Genomic DNA, 22787 nt, shown 5'->3' with positions numbered 1-22787 from the left:
ATGTGGTCAAATATATCTAAAAGCGTCTCAAGACAAGATTCAGGCAAATGCTTGAGTAACTGATAATGGATATTATCATCCCCTGCAGCAGTATCATGAGCTTGCTCAAGAGCAGTATGTAGCTCATGCAATGAAACTACTTCATTGTAGTCTTCACCATTATTTGAATCGAAATTAACTTTTTTCTTTTCCTGTTGTTTCTGATATCTCTGAAACTCGGGAACATAATTTGATGATGAAGAATTTTTGGCAAGTGTTTCGCCAAGTTTATTTACAATGGCAGATTTATCAGTTATTAATTTGTCACTGTCTTTAAGATGGTGTACAGACGATTTAGAACCTTTACCTTTTATTTTTTTAACCATGTTCCACATCTTGGACATGGGTGTCCGTGAATTAATTCTGGAGACATAATTCCTCCAAGATTGACGCTTATCATGTTTATAAGCACGTCGTGCCTTGGCACTAGTTATTTTAACAGTATTCAAGTTATGTACTGTATATAGGATGTTTACGGAAATATTTTTCCGCTTTCTTCCTACACTTCCTTGCTTGTTTGCATTCATTGGTAAACCATTGTTTACGAATGTGAGGATTTGCAGAGGACTTAGGAATTGTTTGGTCAGCAATATCACGGAGGTGACTCGAAAACAACTGGATGGGATCTGGTACATTTGTGAAATGGTCTGGTTTCAATTTTTCAGCACATAATGTTTCATACTAGGACCAATTGGCCTTTGTAATATTCCACCGTGACGAAGGTGGGTCATCATTCGGTTTCATTGTTTTTAGGATAGTAGGAAAGTGATCACTTCCACAAAGGTCATCATGTACAGACCATTTCAACTCATTGTAAATATTTGAATCAGTGAGGGATAGATCGAGTGCAGAGTAAGTTCCTGTGGCAGGATGTAAATAGGGGCTGGAATCGTCATTAAATAAACATAAATTATTATCAGATGGAAAATCCTCAATTACTTTCCCCTTATTGTTTGTAGTCGTACTTCCCCATAGAGGGTTGTGCCCATTTAAATCGCCCATGATGATGCACGGCTTTGGGGGCTGATCATATAAATGCTGAAGATCAGACAGTCGAAGTGCAGATGAAGGTGGAATATACAAAGAGCACAAAGTAAATGCAATGTGCAAGGTAAGGCGGATAGCAACAGCTTGAAGATTAGTATTTAAAGGAACAGCACTATGTATGATGTCCTGCCTGACCAAAATAGTAGAGCCTCCAGTGGCTTTGTCACCCGAAGGAGAAAAAGAATGATGACAATTATACTGCCTCAGATCAAATGTATCCGTATGTTTAAGATATGTCTCTTGGAGACATATAGCTGACGGCTTAAAATCTTGAACTAGTACTTGTATCTCATTAAAATTCTTACGAAGTCCTCTGCAATTCCGTTGTATTAAATGTTGAGAGCAACTCATGGAGGCTCAATTGGAGAACGTGAATGGGGTGAAGGTCCCTTACGCTGTAACGACAACGATGGAGACACTTCCATATCGAGAGGTTCAAAGGTGTTAAGAACCTCGACAGGGATTGTTGAAGGCGCCTTCAGATGTTTCAGGGTCCTTAATTCCTTTTTACGCATTTGTTTTCTCTCTTTCCTTGTTAACAGATGAGGTTCAAGCTCAGTCTCAGACTCAGGCTATGGTTCAGTCTCAGGCTTAGGCTGTGGTTCAGGCTCAGGCTGTGGTTCAGGCTCAGGCTGAGGCTCCAGAGAGGGAGGGGTTAATTGGATATCAGTCTGTGTTTCAGATAATGACGTTAATTCCTCGGTTGTGGAATATAACATTGTCTGTTTATCTGAGACCCAGGAAATAGCTGTCTGACAAGCATGATCAACAGTTTGCTTAGGAGAGGAGACTATGACAGAGTAAGATTTCGATTTTGAACTGTTTTGAGGATGTTCCTTTACCAATTTTTTTGCATCAGAAAAGGAAATATTGTTTGTGTATTTGATCTTTATAATTTTGGTTTCTATTTCAAAGACTGGACACTGTTTGGAGGTGGACATGTGTTCACCGTTGCAGTTCGCACATCTGATGTCACCTGTGCAATCAGAGCTGTCATGATTCTTACTGCAACAGGAGCAGACTGCAGAGCCACGACAGGACTTGGCGCCATGGCCAAACTGTTGGCACTTGAAACATCGCAGTGGATGTGGTATATACACATCCACGCCGATGTTAAAATAACAAGCTTTGATTGAGGTTGGGAGCTTAGAAAGAGCAAATGTAAATAAATAGGTGTTAGTGTTTACAACACTATCATGATCTTTTCTTGTAAAGCGTTTAAGAGCTGTTTCCCCTTGAGATTTTAGTTCCTGAGCAATCTCCTCTTCTGACATGTCAGACAGGCATTTTGGTCGGTCGCGGACAATGCCCCTGCAGGAATTTAAAGATTTATGAATAGATACTGTTATTGCAGTATTGGCAAAATGATGAGCATTTAACAAATTAATGGATTGTTGTGACGTTTTTGACAAGCACTTCATCCAAATCAACTTCAACATCACAAACTGAACCTCTCCCTGAAACTGAAGCTCCCTCAGCCACTATCCCTGATCCAGAAACTCAACATAAGCCAGTTAATGAAGTAGACAGCTATGCACTACGTGTCGGAAAAGAAAGGAAACAACAAAGAAAAAAAGAATCCAAGACCCTTAAAAAGGCCCTTAAACATATTGCGATGCTTTCGGCATTGACAGTCCCTCTAGAGGTTCAAAACCCCTTTGAGCCTCTAGATATGGAGGTCACTCCATCGCTGCCATTACAGCGTAGATGACCTTCTCCCCGCTCACGATCTCCAATTGAGCCTTCATGAGTTGCTCAAACCAATTTAATACAATGGAATTGTAGAGGACTGCGGAATAATTTTAATGATCTTCAGCTTTTAATTTCAAGCCATCTGCATTTTGTCTTCAGGAAACCTTCCTCAAGACCACAGGGCACTCGTGAAGAGCAACCTCCTCATTGTGAGTGCTGGGTAACGCTAATCGCTCTTCCCCCGTGTGGAACCGGTGCAGAATATTACCACAGCATCCCATTGCTGGTCGTACGAGGCGACCAAATTGGGCAACCTGTTTGCCGTGGGTTGCGCCCCTGTGTCGGCGGAGGACGGGATTCTGGTGGTTGAGGGCACTGGAGCCAGGAACAGTGTTCCTTTGCCCAACACACCACTTCGACCCTTACTACGCCTAGACGGGTGGTAGAATGGGCCCGATTCTATCAATTGGCTGGTCATGCCATGCCCTGAGCATGGAATACTTACACATTTCGACATATATCAAACTATGTTTGATCAGAATATTTTATAACCATGATTATGTGAATTTCAGTTTTGCCTAGAGTCCTATGCCAGAAGGCGGTGGCTCCTGGGCCACTCTGGCATTATAAACCTCTGAATTCTGTGTTTCTCCAGAAAGGTGTCATGGGCGAACCAGCCTGGCATTTCTTCTTTCAGATTCCATAGCTATTCGAGTTTCTATTTGCTGGAGTATAACATCCCTGTAGCCCTGGTGGTGCAGGCGGGCTTCCACTGCACCATCGTCCATGTTGACACTCCATGGCGGGTGGGGAGCAGAGATGTCGAATCCTTTACTCAAACCATGGCTCCTCCCCTTCTATCTGGTTCATCAAAGAATAAGCGTAGACATGTTGAGTCTTTATGATCCGATGAAGGCTCGTCTGAAATTGTTGACTCATGGCCAAAGTTCATTGTGATTTCATGTTCTGATGACACTACTTTGAAACTAAACCCATTTGCTATCTCCTTGGGCATTTAAGGCGTCTGTGGAGAGGTAAAAAACGTAACACGTCTCCGAAGCGGTTCACTGTTAGTGGAATGTGCACGGAGACAACAATCTGACAATCTCTTGAAATTAAAACAGTTTGTGAATACACCAGTTGTTGTCTCAGTGCACAAGACACTGAACTCCTGCAGAGGCATAGTCAGAGACAGAGCTCGCTGCCTTCATGACATGAGTGAGGAGGAAATTGCAGCTGAGCTGCAAACTCAAGGTGTTACTACTGTGAAGCGATTCACCAAAAAGACAGATAATGGTACTATTATAAAACTGAATACATACCTTTTTACATTTGCTCTTTCTTCTATTCCAAAGAGTATAAAAGCTGGATACTACAACATCGGAGTGGAGGTATACGTACTAAATTCACTCCGATGCTTCAAATGTCAACAGTTTGGTCATGGGGCCAAGTTTGGCCATAACAACACGGCGTGTTCCCGTTGTGGTGGAGCTCACGAGGGCTCTGAGTGCACCAGTATCATCAAGTGTGCTAACTGCAACGGAGAACACTTGGCCTCACCCAAGTCCTGTCCTAGATATGAACGTGAAAATAAAACACACAAACAACATATCTTACTTTGAAGCAAAGTTCCTGCTCCAAATATTTCAACTGTTATGTACTCAGCTGCAGATTCCTCCCCAGCACCTGTTGCCAGACCTACCATGACATCGACATCGTGTCAAACTTCGATATCATGGATAGATGAACAGATCATCCTGGATGACCATACCCAGTTTGTTCCTTCTCTGCCTAATATCTCCACGTCAGCTTCACAGACAGACATTGTTTCACCAGAGCCTTCAGTAGATAAGTAATCTGAACCAGAAATTGTAAGTGAATCAGTACAAGGCAAATCCCACATGTCTGCAAAGAAAAAGAAGCAATTGAAAGAAAAGGCCAGGGCCCTCCAGCATTTGGAGGTGCCTTCTACTCTACCTGTGAAGGTTCATAATCAGTTTGAACCTTTGCAGATGGAGGTCAGTCCTTCACTCCCAGTCCAGGGGAGTGGACCCCTGTCCCGCTCACGATCTCCCATTGAGCCACCATGAACAGCTCAAATACTATTATTCAGTGGAATTGTAGAGGACTAAAGAATAATTTTAATGACTTACAGTTATTGATACAGGATTTTCAACCATCAGCATTTTGTTTACAGGAGACCTATTTTAAGGATACAGATCAACTTGACATCAGACAATGTACGTCATATAATTTCTTTTCTCCTCCAGGGCCAAAAGCCACTGGAGGGTCTTCAATCTTAGTGAAGCAGGGCTTGATCCACAGCCCTGTTCCACTGATTACTCCACTACAAGCTATTGCTGTCCGTGTGACCTTGCACATTGTGTTTAGTTTGTGCTCTGTCTATGTTCCTCCGAATTCATCTCCAGGCCCTCTATGACCAGCTACCTAAGCCTTGCATCATTATGGGTGATTTGAATGGACACAACCCTCTATGGGGGAGTGCACCTTCTAACAATAAAGGTAAAGTCCTGGAAGATTTTATTTCCAACAACAATTTATGTCTTTTTAATGATAATTCCAACACTTATTTACATGCGGGTACAGGTACATACACTTCCCTGGATTCGTCAATTGTTGATTCTGATCTATTGAATGAGTTTGAATGGTCAGTCCATGACGACCTGTGTGGAAGTGACCATTTTCCAACCATTCTTAAACCAGTTCTTCCATCTGATGTTCCTCCATCGTCAAGATGGAACTTCACCAAAGCTAACTGGACTTTGTTTGAAATACTTTCGTCCAACAAGTTAAAACCTGACCTGTTTACCGATGTCCCTGATCCTGTACAACTGTTCTCTGATGAACTAAACAAAATAGCTGATACATGTATCCCTAAGTCCTCTACAATTCCACACATATGTAAACCATGGTTTAATTCTACCTGCAAATAGGCTCGGAAGGCTCAGAAAAAGGCAGAGCATTATTTCCGTCGCCATCCTATGGTACATAATTTGAATCAATTTAAAATTTTAAATGCTAAAGCTCGGCGAACGTTTAAACAAAATAAACGCCAGGCTTTTCAGAGTAACGTTTCAAAGATAAACTTGCGTACGCCAATGTCAAAAGTATGGAACATGATCCAACGAATCAAAGGTAAGGGTTCTAAATCTAACATTCTCTGATGAACTAAACAAAATAGCTGATACATGTATCCCTAAGTCCTCTACAATTCCACACATATGTAAACCATGGTTTAATTCTACCTGCAAACAAGCTCGGAAGGCTCAGAAAAAGACAGAGCATTATTTCCGTCGCCATCCTATGGTACATAATTTGAATCAATTTAAAATTTTAAATGCTAAAGCTCGGCGAACGTTTAAACAAAATAAACGCCAGGCTTTTCAGAGTTACGTTTCAAAGATAAACTCGCGTACGCCAATGTCAAAAGTATGGAACATGATCCAACGAATCAAAGGTAAGGGTTCTAAATCTAACATTCGCCATCTTAAAAATGGGAATGAATTACAAATTGACAAATACTTCAGATATTGCAAATAAACTTGGTGAAACTTTGGCTAAACATTCTTCCTCATCTAACTATGTACCTCAATTTCACAAATATAAAAAACAGCAAGAGAAGAAAACTATTAATTTTAAATTAGATAATGGGGAAGATTATAATGAAATATTTTCTATTCATGAGCTTCATACTGCCCTTGGGCAAGCTCATGATACTGCCACAGGAGCTGATAACATACATTATCAACTCTTAAAACACTTGCCAGAATCATGCTTAGAAACCCTTCTATTATTATTTGATGAAATATGGACATCTGGCAACTTTCCGTCTTCGTGGCGTGATGCCATAGTTGTTCCCATACCAAAACCAGGACGGGATCATACTGATCCCTCAAATTATAGACCTATTTCATTGACCAGCTGCGTTTGCAAAACCATGGAATGCATGGTCAACAATAGATTAACATGGTACTTGGAATCTAATAATTTAATTACTAATATTCAGTGTGGATTTCGGAAAAATCGAAGTACTGTTGACCATTTGGTTAGATTGGAGTCATTCGTTAAGAATGCTATTATAAACAAGCAGCATGCAGTGTCTATCTTTTTCGATTTAGAAAAAGCATACGACACTACATGGAAACAGGGTATTTTAAAAGATTAACATGATTTTGGGTTGCGAGGCCGTTTGCCTCAATTTATCTCCAAATTTTTATCAGACAGGCAATTTCAAGTTCGTGTGGGTTCCACCCTGTCTGATCATTACAGTCAGGATCAGGGTGTCCCACAAGGCAGTATTTTGTCTGTCACATTGTTCAGTATTAAAATAAATAGCCTATCTAAGGTTTTAACTGATTCCATCTATGGATCTCTATTCGTGAATGATTTTAACATTTCATGTCGTGGTAAAAATATGCATACTATTGAAAGACAATAACAGTTATGTCTAAACAAAATCAATAAATGGTCATTAGAAAATGGTTTTAAATTTTCAAAATCTAAAACAAATTGTATACACTTTTGTAGAAAATAAAAATCACATAAAGACCCAGAACTAGTTTTGGATAGCACTCCTATTAAAGTTGTAAAAGAAGTCAAGTTCTTGGGTATTATTTTTGACCACCATCTGACCTTTTTACCACAATAAATGCCTGAAGGCTCTTGACCTTCTGACAGTCGTTTCAAATTCAAAGTGGGGAGGGGATCAGAAAACCCTCCTCCAACTGAACAGAGCACTTATCCGCTCTAAACTGTACTATGGCTTCATCATCTATGGTGGAGCCTGTAAAAGTAATTTAAAAATATTAGATAGTATTCATCATCAAGGCCTGAGGCTTTGCCTTGGAGCCTTCAGAACCTCCCCTATCGAAAGTGTGTATGTGGAGGCTGATAAGCCATCACTTCATCAACGTCGGATAAAACTCTCATTACAATATCTTACAAAGCTTTATTCAAATCACACTAATCCTGCATATGATTGCGTTTTTCATCCTCTCTATGAGGACATATACCTTAAAAAGCCTTCCCTTATTCCCCCACTCGGTCTGCGCATCACACCTGCTATTTTTGCTGCTAATATCGATCTTAAAAATATAGCTCCCACTCAGCTGTTGTCTTCTCCACCATGGCAGTTGGTACAGCCAGAGGTTGACCTGTCATTGACTCAACTTAAGAAATCCGAAATAAACCTACTAATCTACCAACAAGAATTTAATCAGTTGCGGACCAAATATGAAACTTACAAAACTATATTCACAGATGGATCCAAAGATAGTGACGCGGTTGCCAGCGCCACTGTCATTGGATCCAGGACTATGTCTTCACGACTTCTAGATCATAGTTCCATTTTTACAGCGGAATCCCATGCCATTTTAACAGCTCTAAAATATATTGGTCAACAATCTAAGCATAAGCAATTTGTAATATTTTCAGACTCTCTCTCGTGTCTTCAGGCTATTAAAAATATATCATGTAAGCATCCACTTTTAATCCAAATTATTGAATTATATAATGAACTTGCTACTGGCCAATATGACATCGTCTTTTGTTGGTTACCCAGCCATGTTGGAATCACTGGGAACACAATGGCCGATGCTGCTCCAAATGGGGCACTCAACAAATCTGTACATGTGACACCACTTCTGATCCCATACAGCGATATCAAACCTGTTATTAGATGTTACATCAGAGATCAAATGCAACAGAAGTGGGACACTCAAGTAGGTATCAATAAATTACATGAAATTAAACCAAATATCGGTTACACCTACTTGGTTTGTCAGTCCAGATTTGAAGAGGTCATTTTACGACGATGTCGTATTGGCCATTCAAGATACACACACGAATATTTATGAAAAGGTGAAGATCCTCCATTTTGTATCCCTTGTGATGAGAGAATCACAGTCAAGCATGTCCTGCTTGACTGTATTGATTTTTCCATCACAAGGGATAAATATTTCAAATCATCATCCATAAAAGATTTTTTTAAAAGTATTGATTCTCATTTAATTATTGGTTTTTTAAAGGAAATAGAGTTGATTGAGAAATGTTGATTGATACGTGTTATAAAATATGAATGTTTTAAAATTGGTAGATTAAATTAGCAACTGAGATTGTTTGTGGCAGTATCCTTGAAGGGGGTTAAAGTAGTGTAAAATTATTGTCCCCACGAGAGGATACATAAGATCCACATCGTTCAAAGTAAATTTAAGCCTACCACGATTTTAATCGTAGTATATTCTTTAGTTTTAATTGACGGCTAAACTTGCATATAATCGTCAGCAGCTAAGGGATGGCGTAAATCCTGCTTGGGAACCGTGCAGGTAGCTGAAGTACTGTAAGTCCCCACGGTTCCTAGTATGGTGGTCTACCTTTAATTGCTGGCGATCCCTAGCCCCGTTTTTATACTGTATTGTTATTTATGGTGATATCTTTTTATTGTTCAAAACTAGTTTTAAAATATACATCTGTGATAATCTAGTTATTTTACTGTCCTTTGACGACAGGTTTTATAATAACATTGTATGTATTATTACTGTCAAACTTGATTTAGTCACGATATGGATGAAATATTGCCGATGTGACTATAAATATTCACTCACTTTAGATATTATATAAATGCATACCTTGCTCAAGTCACGATATGGCTGAAACAATGCCGATGTGACTTTAAATATTAACTCACTCACTCACTCACTCTGGTGATCGAGGCTGCTGACAAACTACCGTTAAAATTGAATCCGTTTGCTATATCAAAAGCTATTAACAGACATTGTGGAGAAGTGAGAAATGTCACTCGTCTCCGTAGTGGATCTATTCTTGTGGAGTGTCTGAAAAAACAGCAATCTTAAATCTCTTGTCAATTAGTCACTTTGTCAATATTGAGGTTGCTGTTTCAGCAAACAAGACTCTAAACTCAAGTCGAGGCATTGTTCGTGACAGAGCTCGATGCCTTTCTGACATGTCCAAACAAGAAATTATTTCAGAATTGAAGGATCAAGCTGTAACAGGTGTGAAACGTTTCACCAAAAAGGTCAATGGTGTTATCACTCCCCTGAACACGTATCTCTTTACATTTGATCGACCAAATATTCCTCGTTCAATTAAAGCTGGTTATGTTAATATCGGAGTGGAGGTGTATGTCCCCAATCCACTCCGATGTTATACTTGCCAAAAGTTTGGCCATGGTTCCAAATCCTGTGATCGACCAAAGGTTTGCCAGGGTTGTGGTGGTAAACATGACAGCACTGAATGCAGATGTCAAGTGTGCCAACTGTAATGGCCAACATGAGGCCTGGTCAAAGTCCTGTCCGCTATGGAAAACTGAATCCCAGATATTAAAACTGAAACATCAAAACAATATTTCATATCTGAAAGCCAAAAAGCAAGTAGCTAATCAGTTGCCATCAACTTTAACGTATTCTGCTGCAGTGTCTCGTTCTGTTGCCACTTCATCAATAGAATGTCAGTCTGAGTTGACATGGGTTCACTCCGTTTAACCAGTTGAAACAACATCTGTCATTCAGCCCAAGAAATGAGATTGTCAGCCCACTACATCATCTTCAGAATCACAGACTGATTCACAATGTTTACCTATTATTGAAAACCAGAAAATGTTCACATTTCAAAGACTAAATAGACAACATCTTAGGACACCCTCTACTTCAGAGGTGCCTGTCCATAACTCCTTTGGACCTTTGGATATTGAGGTAACTCCGTCTTCACAGGCCAGTATTAGGAGTTCTTCACGCTCGCGTGTGAGGTCACCCATTGAGCCGCCATGACTCAAACGCCTTATTTGATTCAGTGGAATTGCAGAGGACTCAGGAAAACATTTAATGAGATACAATTGCTAATTCAGGACTTTACACCATCAGCACTGTGTCTTCAAGAGACTTATCTTAAGGACAGTATTTGATTTACGGCAATATAATTGTTTTCATTCATTTTCACCTCCAGGTGAGAAAGCTATGGAGGTTCTACTATATTGATCAGGCAAGGCATCATCCATAGTACTGTTCCCCTCAATACAAATCTTCAAGCTGTAGCTGTCCGACTTACTTTGCACATTGCACTTACTTTGTGCTCCTTGTATATTCCTCCTTCGAAAACTCTTCAGCAGGCTGATATTCAGAATCTCTATGATCAGTTACAAAAGCCCTGTATCATCATGGGCGATTTAAATGGGCATAACCCTTTATGGGGAAGTCCAAACACAAACAGTATATGCTTGAAGACTTTATTTCGGACAACAATCTCTACATATTTAAGGACGATTCAAACACTTATTTACATCCTGCTACAGGTACATATTCAGCACTGGATCTGTCAATCACAGATTCAAACCTTTACAACGAATTCGAATGATCAGTTCATGATGACCTTTGTGGGAGTGACCATTTCCCTACCATCCTTAAAACTGTTAACCCTACTGATCGTCCACCAACAACACAGTGGAATTTTACAAAGGCGGATTGGTCATTATATGAATTATTATCCACTGAAAAATTAACACCTGACATTTTTCAACATGTTCAAGATCCGATACAGTTGTTTTCGGACATGCTGAATGAAATTGCTGATGAAACAATTCCAAAGTCCTCTGCAATTCCACATATTCGTAACCCATGGTTTAACAACGAAGAATGCAAACAGGCACGAAAATATAGGAAGAAAGCGGAAAAGTATTTTCGCCGCCATCCTACAGTCCATAATCTAGATAAGGTCAAAATTACAAATGCCAAGGCACGACATGCTTTTAAACAAAATAAGCGTCAGTCTTGGAGGAACTATGTCTCCAAAATAAATTCCCGCACGCCCATATCCAAGGTGTGGAATATGCTGCAAAAAATAAAAGGCAAAAGTTCAAAATCATCTGTTCACCATCTTAAGGAAGGTGACACGTTATTAACGGATAAAACTGACATTGCAAACAAACTTGGAGAAACGTTAGCAAAACATTCTTCAACAATTAATTATGATCTGGAGTTTCAAAAATTAAAGACATAACAGGAAAAGATAAAAGTAAATTTCACTTCTGATAATGGTGAAGACTATAATGAAGTCTTCTCATTACATGAGCTACATACCGCCCTTGGGCAAGCTCATGACACAGCAACGGGAGCTGATAACATACACTACCAGCTTTTAAAACATTTACATGAATCATGTCTGGGTACACTTTTAGATATATTTGATCAAATATGGACATCAGGGAATTTTCCTCCTTGATGGCATGGTGGCATAATGCCATTGTAGTCCCAATACCAAAAGCCTTGCCGGGATCATACAGAACCCTCTAACTATTAACCTATATCCTTAACAAGTTGCGTATGTAAAACCATGGAACGAATGGTTAATAATAGATTAATTTGGTATCTGGAAACCAATAATCGAATTACAAATATCCAATGTGGTTTCTGAAAAAATAGAAGTACTATCGACCATTTAGTACGATTAGAATCCTTTGAAAAAATGCTATTGTAAATAAACAACACGTAGTATCAATTTTCTTTGATCTTGAGAAAGCATATGATACTACTTGGAAGCATGGCATTCTAAAGGATTTACATGATTTTGGTTTGAGAGGCCGTTTGCCTCATTTTATATCACAGTTTTTAACAGACAGACAATTTCAAGTCCGAGTGGGTTCCACCCTGTATGGTTCCACCATTATAATCAGGATCAGGCACAAGGCAGTATTTTGTCTGTTACCTTGTTTAGTATCAAAATAAATAGTCTGTCCAAAGTTTTAGGTGATTCAGTGGATGGATCACTGTTCGTGGATGATTTTAATATATATTGTTGTGGTAAAAATATGCATACCATAGAGAGGCAGTTACAGATCTGTCTCAATAAAATTCATAAGTGCTCTCTCGAAAACGGGTTTAAATTTTCTAAATCTAAAACTAACTGTTTACACTTCTGCAGAAAATATAAGCCGCATAAAGACCCTGAATTATTTTTGGATGGCACCCCAATCAAATTGGTAAAGGAGGCCAAATTCTTGGGACACATCTTTGATAGTTATTTAACTTCCTTACCACACATTAAATCATTTAAAGCTAAATGCCTGAAGGCGCTTGATTTGTTAAAAGTTGTATCCAAATCAAAGTGGGGAGGGGATCAGACAACCCTCTTACACTTATACAGGTCACTGATCCGTTCAAAACTTGATTACGGCTCCATCGTTTATGTTGGAGCCTGTAAAAGTAATTTAAAAAAACTTAATACTATCCATCACGAAGGACTGCGGCTTTGCCTTGGAGCCTTTCGCACTTCTCCTATTCCGAGTCTGTCTGTTGAAGCGGATGAGCCTTCTCTTAAACAACGCCGTTTGAAACTATCTTTACAATACATCACTAAATTATATTCCAATCAGTCAAATCCAGCTTTTAATTGCGTATTTAACCCTCTTGACGAAGATATTTTTCAATAAGAAAACATCTCTTGTTCCACCACTTGGAATAAGAATAAAATCAGTCGTTTCTGTGGCGAAGATTAACTTTCACGATATAGCTTCCACACAACTGTTTTTATCGCCTCCTTGGCAAATGGTAAGACCAACTGTAGACCTCACGTTAACTAGACTCAAGAAATCTGATACAAATCCACTAATTTATAAACAAGAATACAATCAATTACGAAACAATTATGACACTTATAAATCTATATTTACAGATGGATCCAAGGATGGTGGCGCAGTTGCTAGTGCCACCGTCGTTGGATCCAGAACAGTATCTTCACGATTACCCGATAATAGTTCCATATTCACAGCAGAAGCGCACGCAATTTTAACAGCACTAAAATATATCAAGAAGAAATCCAAATATAAAGACTTCATTATTTTTTCAGATTCACTTTCGTGCCTTCAGGCTATTAAAAATATGTCCTGTAAACATCCATTTTTAATTGAAATTCTTGAGTTATTTAATGATCTTGCTACTGGCTAATATGACATCGTCTCTTGTTGGTTACCAAGCCATGTTGGTATCATTGGTAACACAATGGCCGATGCTGCTGCAAAAGCAGCACTCAACAAATCTGTGACACCACTTCTAATCCCATATACTGATTATAAACCTGTAATCAGATCTTACATCCGTGATCTGATGCAAAAGAAGTGGGACACCCAAGTAGGTATCAATAAATTACATGAAATTAAACCAACTATCGCACAAGACCAAATAGCGTCTATCCAATTTGGAATGAACGTTGGAATGCTTTGGAAAGATCGCTCATTCCAAACTTTCCAAAGCTTGGAAGGATCGATCTTTTCAGAAAATCCAAAATTGGAATGGCAACATTTCAAAACATATTTCCAACACAGGAAATGTTTGGAATGACTTGGAATGGTTTGGAATTGTTTGGAAATATGGTTAGAAGGAACAAGTTAAAATATGTTTTATCAGTAATTTGAACAATAAAAAGACTATGAATTATTTATGGAGTTTAAACTATATATAATAAATAATAAATTTATCCCAAACATTCACTACTTGTCTGTCTAGCGAGGGGCTTTTACAGTCGCATTCTCCCTGCTTGACTCGAAAGGACACTTACTTACTTACTTATATTGGAGATTTAACGTGCGCTTTCCGACTGCAAGCGTATGTCGCACACGGGCCCGGCCAGGCCATTTAATGTGTTTCCCAAAAAGGGAAAAGTGAGTTTGTGCAACCCAGGAGGGGGGGCTTTAGGGGTTGCTTATATAGTAATTTTGAAATTTTGAGATTTGGAAAGAATGCCAAGAGTGGGTGGGGGACGAACTAAGGGAGCTGTGTGTGTTGGGTGGTTGTTAGATAAGGTAGTTTTGGTTTTATTATTTTATTTGGGGTTTAAATGCGACTAATTAGTCCTGTTTTAATTAGGTATAAACCTAAGGCTTTGAATTTTTCTCATTTATTTTGTGGATTTAGGATTGATTCTAGTGTAAGTCCAGTTTTAAGATTTAGGGTGGTCTGTAGTGTTGTTCGGTGTGTTTGGTAGTGTGTGCAGTGAATGAGTACGTGTTCTGGTGTTTCTTCTTGTTTGCAATGTGGGCAGTTTCCTGTTGTGTGTAGATTAGCTATTTTACGGTGATTATTTAGTTTGGTGTGGCCTGTTTGTAGTTTAGTAATTATTTTGTCGATTTTTTTGGATGGGTGTAGTATTTTTGGTTTATTAAGGTGTTTTTTAGTACTTTCCTGATTTGGCTATTTAAGTTTTGGTATATATTTTGCCATTTGTAAAAAAAAAATTGTTTAGAGAGACTTTTGATTTCTGATTTTGAGCTGGGTAAGTTTAAGCTTATTTCTGGGAGTTTAAGGGATAATTTTGCTGCTTTATCTGCCTTTTCATTTCCAAAGATTCCTACATGGGCGGGGGTCCAAATGAACTCTATTTGTTTACCTGTCCTAGTTAAGTTGTTTGAGCTATTGAGTATTTGATTTATTAGTTTGGGGTGGTTTTTAGTGTTTTCATTTTTGAGGGCTTGTAGTCCACTGAGGGAGTCGGTTAGGATGAGGATTTTTTGTTGTTTTTTAGATTGCTGATTGTGTAGTGCTGAGACAACTAATAGGTCTCAAGATTAAGTATTCGGCTGGATGGCAGCTGCCATTTAATTACAAAACAGACAGTCGTCTCGACGGCTCACATGTAAGTGCGCCGACATGTGCCTAAGATCATAAAATGGACAATCTTTGGTAACATCTAATTTATCGTTGTCTCACGCCAGAGCTGTGAATAATTCTTTTCATTGAACAATTGGAATTCAGGAAGTTATCAATAATTGTTTTACTTAACATAAGATAAGATAAGTTGTTTACAACATAATATTATGATGTCAGGACGTATTACAGTCAAAACCATATATTTTAAAATCAATTTAATGACAGACTATGATTTCCAAGTCCCGATTAGCAAATCAATGAGGTATCAGTTTCACCACATGTGCACAGAACGCCTATACTTATATATATATTTTTCATAACTATTCTCCAGTTAAAGTCCTATCCTCTTATAAAAAAATCTGTGAGAGTGATCATCATCAACGAAACTCATTCTCGTCAAAGAATACAGAACAAATGAAGAATCAGATGCAAACATTTATTGCCATGCTTCATTCATCACGAAGTAGATTTACATACATTTGTGAATAGCACTTTAACTGTGATAATGAATTTTACCATTGTCCATATTATATTATAAATATTAACCATAATATGGATTTCCGAATATATAAACGACTCCAACGTTGATATTTCAGACAAAAACAAAGTCAGCTGTCTTTTAACGTTCAGGGGAAAAGGGTTTGCTTTCACAATTGAACATTTGTTTTCACCAAAGGACAATCAAATCAAGCCAAAAACACGAAAATACACATATATGGTTAGCGACCGTAATTATACAGCGAGGGGGGAAATTCGTCTGCTCTAACTGCTTTCACAAAAATATTCCAGCCCTTCATTACCGTGTCAATAATTATTGATTGATTCCGTCAAACAACTGTCAAACCATTTATTGCCATGTACGTACATTTACACAGGAAGTCGGCGCTGTCGGAGGCTCCAGGTAAATAAACATCGTGGTTTTATGACCGGGAGATCAGACGAACCGTGAACCAGGGGCATGCGACGTAATTACACCTAAAGGTGGTAGAACCAGGGTATTTTCTCTTGGACTGGCTAATTGACCGTACATATAATTGGTAAATATATTCGTTTTGACACCCGTGTTTCATGCGCATCCCGGCTCATAAGCAGAATACAGACAAATGAGGCCCCGTGATCAGCGGAGCGTGAAAAACATGTATGCCGCCTTTCGGCCGTACCGAACAGTCAAGCTGCGATCTCGGAACTGAATCCAATGGCAAGCGGAGACAAGATTACTTCCCTTACCCAAACATGATCGTTGCTCAGAAATGTTCAAATCTATCTTCAGTAAATCATGAAATTAATGCGAGCATGACATTTATGCGAAAAATGCGATCGTCAGTTCCTCTGATTATTTTAATATGTTTCATTTCATCATGATAAAAAAGTTAGTCACTTATAAGGTTACCACGTTGAAAATGGAAACGATCGTTAAAAACAACAACAAAATGTATTCTCTCATCACTCAGCCTAACAGTGATATAACTACAAATTAAACAATCAAGTACGCTAAAGTATTACACATGGTGGGTGGAGGACCAGGGGCACTTTGAGTTTGACAGGTGTCATCAACTGGTCAAGTAACATCACGGTTTGTATATTCACGTTGATTGGACAGTCTAGACTGGCGCCAACTAATCATGACGGCGTCTTCAGAACAGAACAGAACTTTATTTCTCCCAGGTTTAAGCTTATGTTGATAACGGAAAATTTTGTTTAAGTGATAGCACATTTGTAATTCAATCTAGATTCCTAGATTGATTATATGGCTGCGGTGTTAGATCCGGATGTATCTAAATATGCTCAGTATATACACAGGGTTTATTGTTATACTATTAGGATTAATAGATACAATTGAGTATTTATACCCTTGATCATAAAGTTAGTCACTACGTTCACATTTTGATTTGTATGATTTGTGTTATGATGAAATTGACAAAATAAGAAATCATTCCGTGTATATATGTATTATATATTGTACCCCAATACGTAATTAAATTGTGTATGAATAAGGACACTAGGTTAATTACTGTAATTGATTATTTGATAAACATATTCACATTTAGTTGCGTGATATGTCACAGAGGTAAGGCTAATTCATAACAACTAATTATCCCATTTATTTGGCTTCTATCTTTTATATGAAACAAATGCTATAACATGGGGTGATAAACTTCATTGGCAATAGACGTAGCATATAATTGTCCGCATGAACAGTCTACTCTGTTCCAGATATGTTTATTCATTTTGTCAGCATTTAAATCGTTGCATTCCTGGCTCAATGATTCATTTGACGAAATCTTGTTCCCTGTTTTGAATTACCGTCAGATAGTTCCAGAACAATTATAAAATTTCCAGCCCTATGTGTTGCACATAATTCCGAGATAATTCGAAGTTCATATTCTTGTACGAACACTTATCAAAATTCATTTATACCTAGTACTATTATGTACATATGTATATTAGTTCAAATTATAATAATGAGGCCCTCTATATTCTCGAAACGGTCTTTGTTCTACGACAACCGTAAGTCGGTATGGGAAAACAAAATATTTGTTTAATTGTTCAAAGTTCATAGTCAATGTCATATGATTATAGACAAGGAAGATAAGAAATTGAATATAAAGAGTAGCCACTTTAAATGACAGAAATTCTTTTAGTTAAATTTGCTCATGATTTGGTCTTTTCGTGGTTCATAGTGCCAAAATAATTATTAAATTATTTACTTTCATGTCATTACTAATCTCACATAAGGTCAAAAGTTGTACAACGTTTAACATATATGATATTGACATGTTGTATCCAAACATTTCCAAACAAATCCAAGCTTGGAAATATGACCTTGCCAAATATTGGAATGGTCATATTTCCAATTGGAATGGTGGTATTTCCAAGTTTTGGATTTTTTGGAATGGATGATATTTTGTCTCGTGTCGGTTACACCTACTTGGGTTGTCAGTCCAGATTTGAAGAGGTCATAATACGACGATGACGTATTGGCAATAGCAGGTATACACATGAGTATTTGTATGAGTATTTGTTACCTAGGTGGAATTTTACCATGGCAAACTGGCCTTCTTTTCAGGAACTCTGTACCGACAGATTGACACCGGATATGTTCAGAACTGTTACCGACCATATTCAATTGTTCTCGGATAAGTTGAATGAAATTGCTGAGATAACCATTCCTAAGTCCTCTGCAAATCCACACATTAGAAAACCATGGTTTGAGCCTAGAAAGTGTAGGAAAAAAGCGGAGAAATATTTCCGCCGACATCCAACTGTACATAATTTGGATCGTGTTAAAATCACAAATGCCAAGGCACGCCGTACATTCAAACAGAATAAGCGTAAGTCCTGGAGGAATTATGTGTCTAAAATAAATTTTCGCACGCCGATATCCAAGGTGTGGAACATGATTGCAAAAATTAAAGGTAAAGGCTGAAAATCGACTGTCCACCATCTCAAGGAAGGTGACCATTTATTAACAGATAAAGTGGACATTGCTAATATTTTGGGCGAGACGCTGGCCAAACACTCTTCATCGACAAATTATGATCCCCAAGTTTCAAACATATCAGAAACAACAGAAAAAGAAGAGCGTTGATTTTACTTCTCAAAATGGAAAGATTATAATGAGGTATTTTTGCTCCACAAGCTTAATACTGGCCTAGGTCAAGCGCACGATACCGTAACGGGAGATGATAATATTCATTATCAACTCCTGAAGCATTTGCCTGTTTCATGTTTAGAGACATTTCTTGATATATATGGCACTCGTGAAGAGCAACCTCCTCGTGGTGAGTGCTGGGTAGCGCTAATAGCTCTTCCCCCGTGTGGAACCGGGGCAGAATATTTCCACAGCCTCCCATTGCTGGTCGTATGAGGCGACTAAAATGGGCAACCTGTTTGCCGTGGGTTGCGTCCCTGTGTCGGCGGAGGGCGGGAGTCTGGTAGTTGAGGGCACTGGTTCCTGGAACTGTGTTCCTTTGCCCAACACACTACTTCGACCCTTACTTCGCCTAGACGGGTGGTAAGATGGGCCCGGTCTTATCAATCGGCTGGTCATGCCAGGCCCTGTGCGTAAAATTGTCTCCGCACACCTGTGTTGTATTTTAATGTATATTTTGGTCTTGGTCATGTTAAACTTGTATGTACTCACAATTTGTGATGGAATTAATTGCCTAGAGTCCTATGCCAGAAGGCGGTGGCTCATGGGCCAATCTGGTGATGTTGACCTCCGAGTAATGTATGTCTCCAATTTCTTGTCTAGGGCAGAACCAGTCTGACATTGAATTGGTAGATAAATATAGCTATTCGTGTCTTATTTGCTGGAGTATAACAACCCTGTATCCCTGGTGTTTGCATTCTGGATATCCGGTGCAATGTAACACTGTCCTTGTTGACACTCCATGGTGGGTGGGGAGCAGGGTTGCTGAATACTTTTCTTTCACCATGGCTTCTAATCATCCTGGTTCAAAGCGTAGACATATAGAATTAGGCTCATCTGATGAGACAGTTGCAAATATTGATTCTTGGGCTCGTTTCCTTGTGATCGAGGCTAAAGATCATGAACCCATCAAACTAAACCCCTTTGCCATTTCTAAAGCCATTCAAGGATATTGTGGAGAGGTTAAAAACGTGACACGACTTCGCTCTGGCTCCCTTCTTGTTGAATGTGTAAGGAAACAACAATCAATCAATCTGTTATCAATCAGTCAATTTGCCAATATTGAGGTTGTTGTTTCTGAACACAGGACACTCAACTCCTGCCGAGGCATTGTCCGTGACAGGACTCGTTCTTTGTCGGACATGTCTGAACAAGAAATTGCTGAAGAGCTTCAAACTCAAGGAGTATCTGCTGTTAAACGTTTCTCCCGCAAGAAGGACGATTCAACTTTTGAACCAACAAATACGTACTTGTTTACGTTTGCCAGATCTTTTATCCCACAATCAATTAAAGCTGGATACGTCAACATCGGAGTGGAGGTGTATGTCCCCAATCCACTCCGATGCTTTAGATGTCAACATTTTGGCCATAGCTCTAAGTCCTGTAATCGTTCTGTGGTTTGTCAATGCTGTGGCGACAACCATGAGAGTACTGATTGCCAACAAGCCCTCAAATGTGCGAACTGTGATGGCAAACATATTGCTTCCTCCAAATTCTGCCCTATTTGGCAAAATGAATAAAAAATACTATAGATAAAGTGTGAAAAAAACATTACTTTTGGAGAAGCAAGACAACTGTTTAAGTCTCAATCACCACCTCAGTCGACACTAAATTACTCTGCTGCTGTCTCAAAGCCAGTCCAGTCTTCATCTGTCTCGTGTCAGACAGAGTTGACATAGGTCAAATCTGATCGACCCCTGGCAACTGCTCCTGCCATCGAGCATGACAAATCTGATGCAAAATCAACAGCACCACCTTCAACTTCTCAGGCAGCGAGTCAGACTCCACCTGAACCAACAACAACTGCAAGTGTCAAGCGGTCAAATCGGGAAAGAAAAAGGTTAGGTAAAAACAATTACCAAGGAATCCCTCTCCTTCAGAGGTACCTCTTCAAAACTCCTATAGTGCTCTGGACATGGAAGTAACACCATCGTCTGAGAATTCTGGTAGGAGTTCTTCCTCCTCACGTTCGCGTGAGAGATCCCCTATTGAACCACCATGATTCATTCGCCTAATATACTTCAATGGAATTGCAGAGGACTAAGAAAGAAATTTAATGACTTACAATTGTTAGTTCAAGATTATAACCCGTCAGCATTATGTCTCCAAGAGACATATCTTAAGCACACTGATACGTTTGATCTCAGGCAGTACAACTGTCATCATATTCATTTTCTCCTCCAGGTGATAAAGCGACCGGAGGCTCTACTATTTTAGTCAGACAGAACGTCATTCACAGTCCTGTACATTTAAATACTAATCTTCAAGCTGTAGCTATCCGTATTACTTTGCACATTGCATTTACTTTGTGCTCTTTGTATATCCCACCTTCATCTGCTCTTCGACAGTCTGATCTACAGAATCTATATGATCAGCTCCCTAGGCCCTGCATCATCATGGGCGATTTAAACGGGCATAACCCTCTGTGGGGAAGTGCAAGTACAAACAACAAGGGGAGAGTTATTGAAGATTTTGTTTCTGATAATGGTTTATGTCTATTTAATGATGATTCAAACACCTACTTACATCCTGCTACTGGAACCTATTCTGCCCTTGATCTGTCCCTCACAGATTCAAACATTTACAATGAATTTGAATGGTCTGTGCATGACGACCTATGTGGAAGTGATCACTTCCCTACTGTCTTAAACACTGTAACATCGGATGATGACCTGACTTCATCACGATGGAATTTTAGCAAGGCCAACTGGTCCTTGTATGAAAGTTTAAGTGTTGATATATTACAACCTGACAACTTCATACATGTACCTGATCCCATCCAGTTATTTTCGAATCAACTCAATGATATTGCTGACAAAACAATCCCTAAGTCCTCTGCAACTCCTCATCTTCGTAAACCATGGTTTACCTATGATTGCAAACAAGCAAGAAAGTGTAGGAAGAAAGCGGAAACATATTTTCGCTTGTTAAAATTACTAATGCCAAGGCACGACGTGCTTATAAACAAAATAAGCGTCAATCTTGGAGGAACTATGTCTCAAAACTTAATTCACGTACACCCATTTCCAAGGTGCGGAACATGGTTCAAAGAATAAAAGGCAAAGGTTCAAAATCTTCTGTACATCATCTAAAAGAAGGTGACAGATTAATAACTGATAAATTAGATATTGCAAATAAACTTGGCGAAACTCTTGCCAAAAATTCTTCATCAACAAATTATGTCCCTGAGTTTCAGAAATATCAGAAACAACAGGAAAAGAAAAAAGTTATTTTTCATTCTACTAATGGTGAAGATTACAATGAAGTATTTTCATTGCATGAGCTACATACCGCTCTTGAGCAAGCTCATGATACTGCAGCGGGTGCTGATAATATCCATTATCAGTTATTGAAGCATTTGCCTGAATCATGTCTTGAGACACTTTTAAATATCTTTGACCAAATATGGACTTCAGGGCATTTTCCTCCTTCGTGGCATAATGCCATTGTGGTCCCCATCCCAAAACCTGGCCGGGATCATACAGATCCCTCAAATTATCGCCCTATATCGTTAACCAGTTGTGTTTGCAAAACCATGGAGCGAATGGTGAATAATAGATAAGTTTGGTATCTGGAAACCAATAACCATCTCAAAAATATTCAGTGTGGTTTCCGGAAAAATAGAAGTACTATTGATCATTTAGTACGGTTAGAATCCTTTGTTAAAAATGCTATTGTTAATAAAC

The sequence above is a fragment of the Haliotis rufescens genome, unplaced genomic scaffold, assembly GCF_023055435.1.
Source record: "Haliotis rufescens isolate VD_foot unplaced genomic scaffold, xgHalRufe1.0.p SCAF_15, whole genome shotgun sequence".
Classification (NCBI taxonomy): domain Eukaryota; kingdom Metazoa; phylum Mollusca; class Gastropoda; order Lepetellida; family Haliotidae; genus Haliotis; species Haliotis rufescens.
This window is presented reverse-complemented; position numbering follows the sequence as displayed.